The sequence below is a fragment of the Otolemur garnettii genome, unplaced genomic scaffold, assembly GCF_000181295.1.
Source record: "Otolemur garnettii isolate 467f Iridium unplaced genomic scaffold, OtoGar3 scaffold00010, whole genome shotgun sequence".
Taxonomy (NCBI): Eukaryota; Metazoa; Chordata; class Mammalia; order Primates; family Galagidae; genus Otolemur; species Otolemur garnettii.
In genome coordinates, this window is record NW_003852405.1 from 30,421,022 (window position 1) to 30,435,982 (window position 14,961).

Below are 14,961 nucleotides of genomic sequence, written 5' to 3' on the forward strand. Positions count from 1 at the left end.
GTGCTGTCACGTAAGCAGTTGGAGCAGAAGGATGATGAGCATTGCTCCATGTGAGAGAAAGACAAACAAGACTTCCATGCAGGTGACAGAACAGAGGCGAGAGGATGAAGGCAGGGAGGCAAATTAGGAAGAAATGAAATGAAGAAAAATTAACAGTGGTGTTGCTACTTCAAAGAGAAAAGGGGCCACACTGATGAAGAATAAGCCTATGGAAGCAGAAAAGATTTGGCTAAAAAAGCCAAGCTGAGGGCCCACACATGGGAGGTGAGCAAAGAGAGTTCATCAGAAACTCGATGGCTGGATTATGTTCTTCTAGCTGCTTCTCTATGACTGGAGGGCAGAGAACAGGGGACGATGACACAAGAGGAGGCTGGAAATACATTCCCGTGGAGGCAGGTTGGGGAGTCGGGACGTTGTCTGTGAGCAGTGGAACCCCATTGCAGGAGTATTAGCAGAAGGGTGAGATGGTCGGCCTTTTCCCTTCTGGCTTCTGGCTAGATTCTTCTCAATCTCTTTAACGCTTGTGCCTTGTTCCCTTTCTCTCAAATCTTTCCTGTAAAACATACACCTGGTTCAATCCCAACACCAGTCACCTTTGGTCTGACTAAATAAAATAAAATAATTCCCAGCTCGGTTTTTTGACAAATCAATCCATTGCCTGTAGCATCATTTTGACCTCAACAGTGACCAGGATTTTCTCAGTTTCATTAGTAACTCCTTTCCCCTGTACCCCACAGGAAGGATATAAAATCATTCTTACACTTTTCAGAAGTTCTTCTTGGCTCGGCGCCTGTGGCTCAAGTGGCTAAGGAGCCAGCCACATACACCTAAGGTGGTGGGTTCAAATCCAGCCCGGGCCTGCCAAACAACAATGATGGCTGCAACCAAAAAATAGCCAGGCACTGTGGCGGGCGCCTGTGGTCCAAGCGCCTTGGGAGGCGGAGGCAGGAGACTCACTTGAGCCCAGGAGTTGGAGGTTGCTGTGAGCTGTGATGCCATGGCACTCTACCTAGGGGAATAGCTTAAGGCTCTGTTTCAAAAAAAAAAAAAAAGTTCTTCCCCACAATGTACTCCCTCAAACTCAGCAGACAACTTCATTTCCTACTTCAGTGAGAAAGTAAAATGATCAGACAGAAATGACACCACATATAAACTTACTTGCACCTGTTGCCTTCTGTATCAGTTGTGACAGGGATTGCAAGTGTCGGAAAGTGCAGGGGCAGTTTACACTGAAGAAGTTAAAGTTTTCTCACAGTAGAAGGAGTTAGAGACTAGAGTGGAATAGTGAAGATTTAGGATAGTTATTAGGGGGCTAGAATACCAGAAAAAAATAGACAGGAGTCCCAGAAAATAAATAAATGAGAGGCCCAGCATCACTGATAGGCCAGCTATAATTGCACCATACAATAGGAGCTCAATAATTCATTTCTGCTGCTTTATTTTTTACCGGTGGAGTTGTTCCAAGTCACGAAGTGTATCATTAGGCAAGTTGTGACGAAAACTCCCAGTTCCTGATTCAGTATGCTTTGGTCACCCTAATGAAGATAGTATTTTTGGCCTGTGAAACCAATGAATATTTAATTCCTCATAAACTCTTGGCCCTGTGGCTCCTTACACATTTAATAGTGACCTTCATTACTTCTGAGAAGACATCATCCACCCAGAGAAAAGGCATCTTTCCTCGGCTTTGAACCTCAAAGCCAATTTTCCCGAGCCCTATTGTGAGACAATTGTCTTGAAATCTAGGATTTCCAAAAGGGAAAAGAGGTACCTTATCTTTTAAATTCCAAAAATGACCCTTTACAAATCAAAAGGAAAGTTTAGTTCTTTGGAAATAGAGTTTTACAGCGAGCCCTGTGGAAAGAGGTAGGGAGGACGTGACCCCCGAGAAGTGCCGCCCGGTGAGAAGCGGAACGTGGCGCAGGAGGAATGAAGGGGTCTGTGTGGGACAAGCGAGCCAGAGATGGCAGAGATGACAGGGCTCTTTACTGACCGTGCACCCCAGTGGCTTCAAGGTTTCTGGGGAATTGGAAACATCAGTGGCTGAGAGGTTGGAAGCGTCTGAGAGAAGCTCTGTGCGATGGATGTGGCTGCAGTAGCATAAACGCAGGTGTACCACGTCAGGTGCGTACTGTGGAAGACACCCAGGCCTCCTGAGGAAGGCTGAGCAGATATAAAGGGTAATTAGGAAATAAGCATTACTATACTCGCCGGAAGTCACAGCAGACTTCGTCTGGGTGCTGTGGCAGCGGCAAGCCATTGCCTTTAGCATCATTTTGACCTCAACAGTGACCAGTGGACCTCCACCAGTTGACTTCCATCATTGCTGTGGAGTAGGTTGCTTTCGGGGTCCTTGAATTACTTTTAATTTAGAAGTTTTGATATCACTCCCCGACTCAATGAGGGGCTCCAGAGCAGATCTGAACCTTGGTGTGCAAACTCAACTCTCACCCAGTCCTATAACTATATAATGCATTTATTACTCATACAAGAACCCGGATGGTATTTTAGAACGTCCATTAGATCATGTTACTTCCCCGGTTAAAAATCAGCGTGTTGTAGACCTGGGCCCACGCTGGTTCTCCTGGAGCTTCCCTTCTGGGCAGTCTTTGAAGAGGGTTCTATTTTTAAAAACCTGGCCTTTCGGCACTGTCAGATTTTTGTGTATGTTTTATAATGTACAAAATATATTAATAAAATAGTACACACGATGTAAAACTAACCAAATACATATAGTTGCATATGTGTGAGCAAATTTTTAAACTTTTTTATTGAGGAGATACCTGGTTAGTTTGCAATTTGGAAACCCCTACTGTAATCCTGAATTTCCTACCCTGGCCTTTTAGAATACTTGTTCTAGCATAATCATTACTATCTGTCCTTCTTTTCTTTTTTTAAACATCATGTTCTTAGAGGGGTCTTCCTTAATCTAGATTATGCTGTATATGCTTTCTCCCAGAGCTCTTTATATTTTTCCCCCATAGAACTTGTAATAATTTATACTTAACCTATTTATTTGGTTAATTCTGTCTCTCTCAAAAAAACTATAAATACTCTGAGTACCGTGCTGTTTTATTTTTCTCTTGTATAATCAATCACCTTTAAGAGTGACTGGCACCTAGTTTTACTAGTGCATATTTGTTGAATAAATGTTGGCTAGTTAGCTGATGCATGAAAAGAAATAGAAAAGATAAAATAATGGAAAATACAAGTTGGCCCATTGTCAAAAAATATCTCGGAAACATTTAGATAAGTATTTTTGTGTGCTATTTATGTTTCACGCCATTGCTCGCTCACATTAGAGGGAATCAGTTGGTAAAATGAGTCAAGGAACAAAGTTATAAACAAAAATTATAATTATAATGGGGTAACTTGAAAACATTTTGGGGGTAAATTGATCAATTGGAAGCTAGCAGGGATCAGATCAAAGATTCTGTCCTTGACCAGCCCAGCTGGAATTTCAATGAAAAAAATTTTAGCTGTTTATGTATTTTCCATTTTCAGAAAACTGTGAGAGTTTTGCTGTGTTTAGTTTAGATACACAACCATCTCTATGCATGTCTGACTGTGCCTTTCCATCCATACTCTGCCTTATTCAGTCCAAGTCTGTGTTATTTTCTCAGTGAAATTCTGGGTAATGTAATTGCAGATTTAGCTTTAGGGTTTCTTGGCCCCCTCAAGAGCTCTCTTTGCTTGATTTTGTTTCTGTGGGTTGAATTGCAATAAGCATCCATCTCACTGTGAGTGTAAAAAAGGGCCCTGTTAATTAACTCCCTCTGGAGGGATGCAGTTCTAGAGGTCAGATGACAGTTGGTAAATTGAACTTGGCAAAATTAAATAAAACTTTCCTCTGCAAAGATCCAGCATGATATTTTCAATTACTAGTGGTGATGTAGTATTATGGGTGCTCTGAAAGCAGTGAAATGTTAGTCCTGGGAGGGGGGGTCCTTGCGAAGATTTTATCTGAGAAACCCAAAATTTATCTTTAAGCTCTTTGAAAAATTTTCTGAATTTCATGTCTTTCTGCACAATTCAAACGTGTGTACATGAAATTGTGCCCTGAGCTAAGGGTCATCAGTGGGGAAATCAGAGTTGGGTAAAGAGACAAAGACTCTGGTAGACTTCCAACCCAGGACCCTCCATTTAATACAGGTGAGATTTTATTATAGCGTGTGTCTGTGTCAGCCTGGTTATCTGCAAGAAAGGGAAGAAGTGTTATTTAAATTTAATATGTCTATGCTGGTATGAGGGTGGGAAGCCAGCCTCAGTTTCCCCATTCCTTTCACACCACAGGGTTTTTGTTTTTTTTTTAAAGCACTGGTTGTCTGATCTATTTCTCTTACCACCAGTCTTGCCATTTTCACCTGTCTAGTCACAGAACGGTAGAGTCTCTTTAAGCTTGTGCTGAGGTAAGTACTATGGGTTTTTATATGTAAATTTTTAAAATACTAGGTGACTATTCCACAGTGGAGGAAGTTTGGAGTCTTTTGACATTCTTCAGCATCATAAAATGATTAAAATCAGTGTGACTTTCGTTTTTCCTTTTTATTTTCTTTAAACTACAGTAGTTAACGTATGGATAGGCATTTGATGTAAAATATTTCAGTCGAAAATGCCCTTCTGAGCATTATTCTTTTCAACCTTTCACTGCAGTGGCATTAACGTGCAGGAGCTGCCAATCAGGTTTTGTGTGATAGGAATTCTATTTTCATTTTGGTCCTTAGTATAATTTGTATGACAAGTTTATTTTCCCCCATTGAGCTCACTTACTACTTCCTCACAGGAAGATGCATTACTTTCCCCCTTCTGTCCCTTCCTCTATGGGTGGTCTTGACAAGGCTAGCATGATCTAAGAAAAAGAATGATTACACTACATATAACTAAAATTACCATTATTGTACTGTGGCTGTTTTTCAAAAAGGCTCATTCGGAGCTGTTCTAGAAGGGAAATAGAGATAAGGACAATTTTGTCCTTGTCATTATCATCATTGTCAAAACTGTCATCACCATCAAGTAAAATATGGGTCTTTGTGCCCAGCAGAATCACATATGACTTAGAAATTATTTGATTTACTGTGATAATTCTCACTGATGGCTTCAAGAATAGCCAGGAATTTAGAAACACAAATCCTGCAAGTCATCTTTGTAATTCACGAGGAAGTGCATCCAAAGCTTGATAATCCCTAATTTTAAGGGTAGATAGATGCCACTGGAATTAGAACTATGCCCAAGGATTTCAGTTCAGTCTCTGCTCTCTATGGGTAAAAATCAACTCCTGGTATGTAAGGGCACACATAGACACACAGAGCAGAGGCTGCGAATCATTGGCAGATTGGTTCTGTTAGAACTGACCTGTTTTGTTCACATGTTAATCAGCATCACGAAGGATATTTCACCAGACAATCTGGATTCTGGACTCCTTTTGAAACATCAGAATCTGTCAGCCCGTGGTTTCCATCTTCACAAGGCATCCACCTGTAGCTGAATAGTGTCACATGGCTCTCGGTTCTGGACAGCCCCCACTGCTCACTCAAGCACAACAGTCAGGCACCATATAACCACATTTTGGTGAATCATGGGCCAAATAGAAAACAGTGGTCCCCTAAGATATAATACAGTATTTTATTGAACCTTTTCTATGTTTAGATATGTTTAACACAAATGGTTACCACTGTGTTACAATTACCTCCAATATTCAGTACAGCAACATGCCGTACAGGTTTGTAGCTTAGAAGCAATAGCAGTAACCATAGGTCCTCGGTGTGTGAGAGGCTGTACCACTCAGGTCGGTGTGAGTCCACGCCATGATGTTGGGACAGTGATTGAAATCACCTAGGACGTATTCCTCGAAATGTGTCTCTGCCGTTCAGTGACACGTGACTGCATATTTATACTGCCTGTGCCATTTATCCTGCCTTACTGATACCTACGGCCATTCTATTTGCAACCCTTAAACAAAGACATATTAGAAGTTACATAGAAACACTTGGCCCGGAAATCCAGGACCTGGGCAGTTGTGATTTAAATGTCTCTGGGTCTCAGTTTCCTCATCTGTTTATTAAAATATATTAATGATATCATATATAAATAATAGAATAAAATTTGATTTTCTTCTTTTGAGGTTAGTATTGGCATGGTAAACGGAATATGTGGAAAAAGGAAACTACCCCTGGTCCAAAGCAGAAATATTCTTTCTTGTTGTTTAAGTTGTCTTTTTTATTATGGAAAACTTCCAACATATAAATAATAAGAGAATGAATCCTCTGTACTCATTGTGCAGTGAAGAAGAAATATTCTATTTCGTATGCAGTGTTGATGTCTTGGGAAGAGCCAGGGATTTAGTTAGAAGAGCTGCACGGAAGTCCTAGAAGCTGTGGATAAGTCATCAAGCCTTCGTGAATCCCATTTCATCATCCATAAAATCAGACTGGGTGCAGTGGCTCATGCTTACCTGTAATCCTAGCACTTTGGGAGGCTGAGGAAGGAGGATCACTTATCACTTGAAGTCAGGAGTTCAAGACAAGCCTGAGTGATAAGGAAGACCCCATCTCCACTAAAAACAAAAACAATTAACCCAGTGTGGTGGCATGCACCTGTCCTCCCAGCTACTTGACAGGCTGAGGTAAGAGGATGGCTTGAGCCTAGAAATTGGAGGTCACATGGAGCTGAGATGATGCCCCCTGAGTTCTAGCTGGGGTAACAAGAGCGAGACTATATTTCGAAAAAAAGAAAAAGCTAGGAAGACAAGACCGTCTGACTCGTAGCTGTGGTCAGGATCCAATGAAATAAAATATGCAAAAGTAAGTGATAAACTAAAAACCATTATTCTAATATAAGAAATAATTAGTAGTGATTAAAATATGAGCACATAAAATGGATTAAGAATATGTACAAAGCCTAATATTTATGCACCCTAAAAATTTGAAGACCTGGCAGAGTACTTTTCAATTAAATGAAGTCAACTTTTTGGAAGAAAAAAATTTTGACTGAGTCTTATTTCTGGCCATAAATCTGAGAATGGGCCTATTTTTGCTTATTAAAATCAACTTGCTTTTAAAATTTTAATTCCGACGTGCATCTTTGTTGTGAGAAGAACGGGCATTTCACGTGTTTTTCAGATTATTTACTTTAATAGATTACATGATATACAGTTAAATTTAGAAACGCAGCAAAAAATAACCTGTGACGATTTTGTGACTGAATATCTCAGGAGCTGGAAAGCATCTCTGAGGTAACGGTGTATACAGATCAGAACATGTAAGTGCAGAGAAGTCGAATGAATTGTCCAGATTCTCAGAGCTATTAGGTTACAGAGTCAGAACTCAGAAGCAGGGTTGTGACTCCAGTGTTCTGTCTGCTGCACCCCATTGGTGCTGGGGCACCTTCTGGCTAGAGGTTTTGATTAAGAGGTTTAGATAATCACCTTGGGTTGGGGACTGTTCTCACCTAGGAGAAGGAGATGGGAAGTGCTAAAATGATCTGTGCGAATTAGGATGTGAGTTTGGGTGGGTACCCCATTTCGCATCTTTCCCTACCCTACTCTTAAAGCTGCTCCTTTAGAGCCCAACTGGCCCTTCTTAGACTGGGATTCCTTCCCATTCTTGCCAGCACCCTGAGGTCAGGACAGCTCCTCTTGGAAAATGAAAGCTTTCCAAAGGCTACTCCCCGAGCAGAACTGGGAAAGGAACGCAGCCACAGGAACAAAGTTTCCACTGCAGGCCGAGAATCAGCACACCGGAGAGCCTCAACTTTCTGCCGCCTTTCCCGCCGCCCCCAGCGAGCCCTCCTGAGCCCTCACGGTTAAGAGCTTTGGGGCCTGACCAGAGTGATCCTTGCAGGTGTCTGGCGATGGGCTGCCTCTTCTGCATAATTTCTCTCCCTTCCACCAACCCCCAGTTTCCCTCTCTCTGGTTCCCTTCTCGGTTCGGGAGGGGCCGCGGCCACCGCGTGCATCAGGGTGCAGGATTCTGGCTCGCTGTCTCCGAGGAAGCTGCGGAGGAGACCGCCCGCCACCTTGCAGACCGCTCGGTCAGCCCGAGGGGCGGGCTGGCCTGTGAAGACAGGTGCCTTTCGCGGCCCGCGGCGTCCTGCAGCCCGGGAGGGGGCTTCGGAGGCGCGGAGGCGGCCAGGCCGAACGCAGGCTCCGCCAGACGCGGGCTGCCCGGCGGTCTCGTCCCAGGTCCCCGCCGGCCGCCGTCTCCCGCTTCGCCCAGCAGCTCCCGCCGCCGCCACCGTCGCCCTTCCCAGTGGAGGCTGCAGGATGACGGCGCCGTCGCCGTTTGGATTGGAGCTGGCTGCTCAGACGGGACACCGGGGGGCGGGGGGCGGTGGGAGGGGAGGGGGCAGCGCTGGGCGGGCGCTCCGGGGACCCGCGCTGCCCCCTCCAGCGGCAGGAGCGGCGCAGCAGCGACCTCCGCCGCCGCCGCAGCCGCAGAGTCCGCGCCAGCGCGAGCGGGGGCTCCGCGCGGCCGGAGCCGAGGGGCGGCGGCGCCCTTCCCAGCCGAGCCGAGCGGGCGAGCGCAGCCGGGCCGCCGCCGCCAACGCCGCCTCGCGGATGCCATCGCGCCAACAAAGAGCTCGCTGAGCTGACGGGCCGGCCAGGGCGCGCCTGCGAGCCGCGGCGACTGCTCCCGGGCGGCGGCCGCCGAAGCCAGCGCGCGGGGGGCCCGGCGGAGGGCGGGGGGCAGAAGATGGCGAGGAAGAGAAAGCCCCTCAGCGTGAAGGGTGAGTCCCGCGCCGCCCGCGCCCCGCCGCCTCCGGCCCTCGCGCGCCGCGCGCCCCGGCCTGCCCGCCGCCGGCGCAGCCAGGGGAGGCTGCCTGTCGGGGAAGAGTTTGCCCGCCCCGGGAGGTGGGGGCAGCCTCGGTGCTGCGTCTCCTCCCCTGGCCTCCGGGGACACTCTGACAGGAGTTTGTGTCCCTCTTGTAACCAAGAGAAAGCTGGAGACTCTTCTGTCATCTCATCCCTTTTTCACTCCGCGAGCTTGAGATCTAACTGTTGCACCTTCTCGCCTCAGGGCGGTGGGCAGGGAAGCAACTCTGGGCTCCCAGCGGCTCATCCTTCCTTTTCGGAATCTCTCTCTGTCTCTCATTTTTCATGGTCTCTTCTATTCTCTCCTCCCAGTCGCCTGCTCCCTTCGCCCCTTCATCCCTAGGGTGACAAGTTCTGCGTCCATTCGTCCAACCTCCATCCTCAGGAGGAGACTGGCGCCGTCTGGCTCTCCCCTCACTCCCCCAGTGGTAACAAGGACTTGCAGTTGGCCGAGTCCCTCCCTGCAGGCTACTCCTCCTTCCTAACCTGTCAAAGAGGGCAGTGACTCCGGCCCAGCGGTCCCGCTGTTGCTCCGTCGCAACCAGGGCTTCCAAAGTTGGAGAGTTCGGGGGGGGGGGGACGCGGGACAGGGAAGAGCTTGTTGCTGGGGTGACTTGAAACGTCTCTGCGGGGTCCCGGGCGGGACTCGGGAGGGAGCCTGACGGGCGACGTCCTGTCAGGGGCGTGGGAGGGGGGCGTCCGCGGGACTCGCCGGGCGCCGCGGGGAGCAGGTGCACCTGGAGCAGGTGCAGCCGCCCGCGCCGCAGGACTCGCAGCGGTCGCTGATCGCAGCTCTCTGGCTGTGGCCGGGAAACTAGCCGTGTGGAAGAGGTTGTCTGCAGCGCTGCAGAGAGGTGGAAGTGGGCTCGCCACCATGCGCGGTGAGGAAGGTTGTGAGCGGGGACACTGAGGGTGGCGAGGAGAAAGGGGTCGCCTTTGAAGTTGGATTTCAACCCTATCGGCGGGATGTCCCCGGAGGGGGGGACTTACTGTGCCTTGAGGTTATGTAAAAAAGGACCGCAACTCTGAGATGCGAGCTGCGGGGTGAAGGGTATCACTGAATGTATGGGTTTGGGTACACAGAGCGCGCTAGGCTTCGCTGTGCCTCTTGCTCCCCGCCTCCCCAGCCCCCAGTCTTGCTCGTGGGAGCTTAGCTCCACTCTAAAGGTCACTAGGGGGACACAACTTTATCTCGGTGTTTCAGCTTGCTTCTTAATTGCTCCGGAGTACTCGACCACTTACTGGAAAGCGTTTAAAATCATAATCCTTATTTCTTTAGAAGACATAACTACAAGGCATCCGGGATTTTTTGTTGAAACTATAGCCTATGTATAATAATTTAATTGCGGAGTATCTCCTTAAAATATTATAGCGACTGTAAAATAGGAGGGGCTTAAATCTCTGATTCCTGCCCCCCTCCCCATGAATTAGTACATGGGTATTGAGGTAGATGAGTGAAGAGAGAATATATTCGTCTATAAATAGTTTTCTCTCCTTACGATAACATCAAAGCATTAGTGCGAATCCAGATTGACATTAACTACACTTCTGGTTTGCTCCTTTCTTATGGAACCATATGGCACCATGAGGGCAACAGAAGGATTGGCTTTCAGCATTGCTGATGTGGCTGCCCATTGGCAGGAATACATTTCATACCCATCCCAAACCTTGCGGATTGTAAATGGCCCATGAAAAGTGGGAAAAATTTTACTGTTTTACAGTACATGGTAGCTGGAGACAATCTTACCCTTGAGACCAATAATCTTGGCAGAAGCACAAAAAGATACATATGAGACCAAATTAATGAGTAGTGAGCCGGGATAAGAGATTTGATGAAAATGACGTTTCCCTTTTATTCTCCCTTCCCCTCAAAACAATAAGTTTTTATTTTGTAGGGCCAAAATTATGGAATTATGTGTATTTTCTTAAATAAGTTTAATTTAATGGTGAAATAATTGAAGTATAGCAGCTAATAAAATATTGCCATTTGAGTGTTAATACTCACTGTAGAAGGGTTAATAATCAAGATTTGCTAGGACATTTGGTCTCAAATTTTATTGTAGTTTTTGGAAAATAATTTTTTCATGGTACACATTTTTCTTAAAGGGAAAGTTGTATTATTTAGCTTGCATCGGCTTGTGTTGATCTTTAAAAACCAGTTCATTTAGTATTCCTTAGAACAAAAGATACTTTTTTCCCAATCCTTGAACTTTCACTTTAGCAAAGCAGGATGAATTGTAGTATTTGACAGATGACAGAAGCAACGCCAGGAAGTTGTAATCCATTGCCTTGACTCATTTTTGCCTTTTGAGAAGTGAGCTTAACAAAAGCATCTGACCTCAGGCTTACACTGTCTGTGTCTCCACTACAACCAACTAAACTGGGTCTGCCTGGTAGAAAACAAAATTACTAGGCTTTTTTTGGTGGGGGACAAGATAAACAAACTATAGATTTAGCAATTTCCACGCTCTGGTGGTTATTCTTTTATGAGAGCTGCTTCTCTGCTTAGCTACACTGCATGAAAGGAGAGATCATTCGTTGGATCTTGTGACAGGCAAGTTGCTCATTGGCTTGTGAAGTCCTAGTAATAGAGACTGGTATCTGTCACAGCTAGAAAGTGGCCAAAGAGAAGTGTAGTTTCTTAGCATTGACAAAAGAGTGAGATCTGTTGGCAAGATTTCTCAAGGGATACTAGCTTTCATTTGTGACGTCTAAAGGACAGTTTTTCAAAGAGGCAAATAAAATCTTTATGAATCCAATATTCATATTTTGCTGTAACTATGCTCTAGTTTTTCAATCCTTGAACTTTTACTTTAGCAAAGCAGAATGAATTGTAGTATTTGGATATGGAAATCCTAATGGATTTCACTTTTCTAAAAGGTCTATTTATACTCATGTAGCTTCTCTTAATGAAAGTCTTATTAATATAAGTTAGTTACATTGTTTATAGTGATATTGTTCTCACCAGGCTTTTCTAATATTAATACAAGGGCTTCTTACTCAGTATTTATTCATCTGTTCATTGATGAATTGGCTTCATCTAGTCATTCATTCATTCCTTCATTCATTCACATGTTTATTGAACACTGGATACATCCTAGGTTCTGAGCAGAGGCCTAGGGATACAGTGATGAGCATGATAGACAATGAAAAGTATATTAGAGAAGGGCCTGGAAGGGGAGGTAAACAAACACATAAACTAGAAAATTTCTCACAGTGATTAATACCATGAAGAAGTAAAATAAGATGTACTAGGAAGTGGTTGTGAGGTTGCTTTCGATTGAAGAGGTGATATTTGTACCAGCAAACTAGTGATGAAGAGTAATTTGAGTGCCAAGAACTAAAATGTGGCACTGTAGGCCTTAAGACAGGAATGAGTTTGCAGCCAGCCCTGTTCAGGAGAGTAGGAAGGCCAGTCTGGCTGGAGTGTATTGTGTGAGGTAGAGACAGGTAGGGAGAGGATACACACACACACACACACACACACACACACATATATATATTAATTTCAAGACATTAAGAGGGTGCAAATGTTTTTGGTTACATAGATCACTTTTGAAATACTTGAGTCATGGCTGGAAGTATGAAGAGGCCAGATCTTTTTTGGCCCTAAAAAGGGGTACAGATTTTAAGTACAAGGAGAAGTCATTAAATACTCATTTGGGGCTGTATTCCTATCCTGGAGGATGTTTTCAGGGAGAGTAGCTTACTTACATCAACTCCCTAAATCACAGAAGGCAACCTAATGGATTTCACTTTTCTAAAAGGTCTATTTATACTCATGTAGCCTCTCTCACTATTCGCCAAAATACCTGCAATATTTTGGGCCGAGATGTTGATAGTATCTCTGGGAATCTCTGCTTAAAAAAACAATTCTGGGGAGAATGAGGACCACTCAACATTTGGCAAGCCTCTCCAATCAAGTAAATCTTAGGAAAACGTATTGTAATGGTGGGGGGAGGGTGGTTGTGAAGGATCTGGAACATGACTGTACGGTAGATGGAATGTGGAACGCAGCTCATGGGGCTTCTGGGTAACAGAGAGGGTTCTGTGGGGAAGGAGGAGAAGAACAATGGGAAAAGGGACAGAGGAAAGCCTCCAAGGCAGCATCAACCCATTCATTTTGCCATGAGCAGCGAGAAGCAGAAGCCCAATGTGGGAGTGCTCCGAGAGAAACACTCTCATTCAAGCACAGAGAAAGTTCAAATCAGGGTACCTGTATGCTTTTGACAAATCTTTTACTAGTGAAGTATTTGTAACAATAAAAGCAAACAGGCTTTTATAAGATCTCTTTGATTTTACTTAATCATAATCAGGTTGTTCTTCTAGATTAAGGGCTTCACAGATGAAAATAGCATGAAAGTATTAACAATGGCTGTCATTAGAGGTGGTTGCTTGACAGTTAGCAGGGAAATTGTGCTCTTGGGTGTCAGATCTTACCGTGGAGATGTTGGAGAAAGGGAAATTGGGCCTGTTTGATGTTTTCTTACCCCCACCATTTGTAATTAGAAGGTGTCATGATATTTGGGAAGATATAAATAATAATTGATTATTTTAATACTATCCACTGTCTACTCCCATCTCCAAACTGTTTTTTTTTTTTTTTTTTTGCCAAAGAAAATACACTGAGGATTTTGGTAGCTTCAGGCCTTTGTTCCTTCTCCTCCCCTTCTTCTCCAGTGGCTGTTTGGAGGTTAGCAAGGCCGGTAGTACATCAGGGATTATGTAATTAGGAAGGGGGTTCTGGCCCTTAGTGATACTGTAACATAATGTGTTTATGACATCAGCTTTTTTAACCATACAGGAAATCATAGCATGTTAAGTACCAGAAGGAAGACTCAGTGTTTATAGAGTTATTGAAGGAATTAACACAGTAAAAGGTGAGTGATTCTACTAAACATGAATAGTCTTATGTCTATAAGGAATTTGGTCAAATTCATTGTTTATAAAGGCATATTCTATATAAGTCAAGAAATATATACACACAAACACACATGCATATATGTGTTTGTGTGTATATATATGTAGTGAAGTCTGAATATAAATTTGGAACTGAGCTGTCTCTTTCTTCATATATAAACATACACACACATACATATAAAATTTCTGTTCCCAGTTTATTTGCAGACTTCATTCTTCTTGGGAATATGGTGGTATCATCTGTATTTTACATAAGAGAAAGTCAAGATATGAAGATGTTAGATGCTTTCTTGAGGTCTGACAATAAATTATGTACTGTAGATGGAGGCACAACCCAGCCCCAGGGACTTCTTTTCCTTTGTCTTCATTTGGTATTTTAATATCTGTTCCCTTTTCTCAAAATCTATCAAGTCTCACACAGAAAGGTAGACAGAACATTTTTCTCCTGAATCAAGAAGGTGCTATGCAGTCTTACTTTCCTCCAGAAGTGTCACATCTTTATGGTGATCCACCATTAAAATGAAAAATACATGGCTAACAAAAAAGTAGGCTAGCAGCTCACGGATGCCAAGATGGTATCACACTGGAGGTTTTAGGGCTCTTTAGAGATGGGAAGGCAAGACAAAGGAAACAAGTGTCCTTTTCTTTTCAAGTTGTATAAACAGGGAAAGATGCATCTGGGTTAACTTAGTGGTGGACTGAGATTGTTTTGCCTTTCCTACAGCAAGCCTTTGAGATGGCCCTCAAGGTTCCTCATCTATGGTATTCACACTCTTTCCTGCTCCCCTCCTAGACTGAATCTCAGCTGATCTGTACGACTAATAGAGGATGGCAGAAAACCAGGTCATACATAAAAGTGTTGCAGCTTCTGCCTTGCTCTGGGGTGTCCTTTGTTGTCTCTTATTACTCATTTTGGGGAAAATCAGCTACCATGTTGTGAAAACACATATCCCACTCATCCCTTGGAGAGACTTGTAAAAGAACTGAATCCTGCTAACATCCAGCACCAACAAACTAGTCATGTGAATGGTCTACCTTGGGGGCAGATCCTCCAGCCAAGTCCAGGCTTCAGGTGTCTATAGCTTCAGCCAATACCTGCCAGAATATTGTGATGATCCCTCACCTAGCACTGTCCCACTAACCTGCTTCTGGATTCCCAAATCCCAGTAATTGTGAGAAATAATAAATGCTTACTGTTGTCTCAAGCCACTAAATTTTAGAGTATTTTTTTT

General features: G+C 44.3%; 1 pseudogene; it reads right to left on the reverse strand.

Annotated features, from left to right (window-relative positions):
• LOC100960026 overlaps positions 1–7,953 on the reverse strand; it is a 20,216-nt pseudogene extending 12,263 nt beyond the window's left edge.
• Positions 7,954–14,961: the final 7,008 nt, after the last annotated feature.